Below are 3,027 nucleotides of genomic sequence, written 5' to 3'. Positions count from 1 at the left end.
GCAGCCATGCCAGGTTTGCATGTGTAATCCCAGTTACTTGGGAGACTGAGGCGGGTGGATCATGTGAGCCCAGGAGTTTAAGGCTAAAGTGTGCTATGATTGTGCCTGTGACTAGCCACTCCATTCCAGCCTGGGCAACATAGCAAGACTCTGTCTCAAGCAAGCAAACAAACAAAGGCAAATGGTGCACCAGGTTTGGCCATGGGAGTGTGGCGGCCCCCACTCTAGTGCTGTGGTAGGATGATGAGCTCACAGGTGTTCATTTTCTCACTGTACTTCACACCTATGTATGTGGTTCATTTATTGGCTTTTATATAAAATATTTTGTTAAAAGTTAAGAATTTTTAGAATATAAACTGGCTTAAAAGGGAACAGGACAAAGGCAGAAGGTGTACAGGATATGCAGACACTTGAACTCTTTCCAAAACTTCCTCCAGATCTGAGGTTTTTTGCCCTTGACCCCAAATTCAGGTAGTCTCCTCATACTCCCCCTGACGGTGGAGCATGTCATGTTATATGACAGAACCAATGGAAAGTTTAGTTGGGGTACTTACTGCACCTTGTGGCTTACTGTCATATGTCATATTAGCACCAAAACACAAACCTGCACTGATTTTGATTATCATTGTAGTTGGACCACTGGCCTACATAATTGAATTTAAACTATAATTTTCTTTGGATTTCAAAAAAACTAGCTCAAGCCTGTTAAGTGGTATCTAGAAAATGCTTTTTTATCACCAGCTCTGGCCCCATCTGTCTGTTCTGTTAAAAGTGGTGCATCATTTTGGCCGGGCATGGCGGCTCATGTCCATAATCCCAGCACTTTGGGAGGCCAAAGTGAGCCTAGGAGTATGAGACCAGCCTGGACAACATGATGAAATGCCATCTCTACCAAAACGAAAAACAGAAAAGTTAGTCAGGTGTGTTGGTTCTTCCTTATAGTTCCAGCTACTCAGGAGACTGAGGCAGGAGGATCACGTGAGCTCCCAGAGGTCAAGGCTGCAGAGAGCCGTGATGGTGCCACTGCACTCCGGCCTGGGTGACAGAGTGAGACCCTGTCCAAAAAAAAAAGAAGTGGTGTGTTTTTAAAGGATGACTCATTGGCATTGAGGAAAGAACATGTGTTGGGGGAATCCTGGGTATTTGTAGGATGGTGTTCTTGATTTTGAAAGCTGTGATAGCGGGCTGACTCATATCTCTTTGCTTCTTTTCAAGGAAGTCCCAACAGCCCTATCGACTTCCATTTCACAGTTCACATCCTCCTTCTTCTTCTTCTGGAAATCGGCAGCTACATCCATCTTCCTCTTGAGTGGTTTGTACTGGTCTCATAAATGCTAAAAAAAAATTTTAAAGACACATATATTTTGTTGTCTATTTGAATCATGTAACACTTATTTTCCATAAATTAGAGCTGCAGAACATCTCTAAGCAGCAAACATTTTCCCCTTTAATTTTAACAAACTCAGCCAGGCGCGGTGGCTGACGCCTGTAACCTCAGCACTTTGGAAGACCGAGGTGGACAGATCACTTGAGGTCAGGAGTTCGAGACCAGCCTGGCCAACATAGCAAAACCCCATCTCCACTAAAAATACAAAAATTAGCCGGACGTGGTAGCGGGTGCCTGTAATCCCAGCTACTGGGGAGGCTGAGGCAGGAGAATCGCTTGAACCCAGGAGATGGAGGTTGCAGTGAGCCGAGATCGCGCCATTACACTCCAGCCTGGGCGACAACAGCGAAACTCTGTCTCAAAAATAATAATAATAATAATAATAATACTTTTAACAAACTCATCCACAAGAGAGGTGACAGCAAGGATGAACTTCCTCTGGAGATTCTTTGCATTTGTTTTCCGTTTACCAAATATTTTTACTGGTCTTTAAGAACTATTTTCTTTATTTTCTACATTAGCTAAAAAAAAGTCATAAGCATGAATCACTAAAGCATAAAATATTAGCCATATCCCAATCATAGCTGTAGTTTCAATTCAGCAGCACATATTTTCATCTTGAGGGTTACGTAGATTCGAGATCCGACGGTTTCTTTGGAACACAATGCTATGACTGCAAGAGTGTGGAGGTATCCCCACGACTTCCATCGTTAGGAACCAAGAACTGATCTGCGCATGAGCTGCCAGGCTTTCTTTTACATGTTAGTGAAGTATTTATGTTACTGCTCAGCAGTTTTTCAATCCTAAGCAGATATTTATTTACAGACAAGCAAGTCAAAAAGTCCTACCCCAAGTTCATATGCTTGTTGCCATAAAAAAAAAAACCCAATCCAAATAACCACACCATCTCCTAGAACTTATGAAAAACTGGCAAGATGTTCAGAAATACCAACGGGATGTCTTTTGAAATTGATGCAAAGATGAATTTCAAAATGGAGATGTCTTCTGGAAAGATTGAGATGTCATGCTTTCCGTATTTGTCCTGCTGAGTACTGCTGAAAACCTCTCCAAAAGGCCGAGAGAGGAAAGTCAATTGGGTCATGATCTCCGGACCCAAGAAACAACAAGGCAATGGGTTTCTTTCTGCCTCATTTCCCTCTGACTGGGAACTAGACAAGCAGCAACCTAAAAATGCCAATAGTATGGACAAAGCAAAACAAAAACCAAGAATAGGCCAGGTGTGGTGCCTCACATCTGTAATCCAAGCATTTTGGGAAGCCAAAGCAGGCAGAACATCTAAGGTCAGAAGTTCGAGACCAGCCTGGCCAACATGGCGAAACCCTGTCTCTACTAAAAACACAAAAATTAGCTGGGCACAGTGGCGCACACCTGTAATCTTAGCTACTCAAGAGGCTGAGGCAGGAGAATCGCTTGAACCTGGGAGGCGGAGGTTGCGGTGAGCTGAGATTGCACCACTGCACTCCAGCCTGAGTAACAGAGCAAGACTCCATCTCAAAAAACACACACAAAAAACTAAGAAGGGTTTGTACTCCCTAGTTGTGAGACTAGGAAAGGGGCAGCATAGCAAGACTAAAAGCTTCTTTTTCTTTCTTTTTTTTTTTTTTTTGAGACGGAGTCTC

General features: G+C 43.2%; 1 protein-coding gene across 1 annotated transcript in view; it reads right to left on the bottom strand.

The window, feature by feature from the left end:
* Positions 1 to 727: 727 nt before the first annotated feature.
* The window catches only part of TNFRSF9 (tumor necrosis factor receptor superfamily, member 9), a 28,254-nt gene continuing 25,954 nt past the window's right edge, over positions 728 to 3,027 (bottom strand). The window contains exon 8 of the mRNA XM_011938249.1: positions 728 to 1,334. The gene's annotated coding sequence lies outside the window, so the exon portion shown is untranslated. The remainder of the gene's footprint in view (positions 1,335 to 3,027) is intronic.

The sequence above is a fragment of the Colobus angolensis genome, unplaced genomic scaffold (genome assembly GCF_000951035.1).
Source record: "Colobus angolensis palliatus isolate OR3802 unplaced genomic scaffold, Cang.pa_1.0 Scaffold170, whole genome shotgun sequence".
NCBI classification, from domain to species: Eukaryota; Metazoa; Chordata; class Mammalia; order Primates; family Cercopithecidae; genus Colobus; species Colobus angolensis.
The sequence above is the reverse complement of the archived record's forward strand: the minus strand, read 5'-3'. Positions and strand labels throughout refer to the sequence as shown.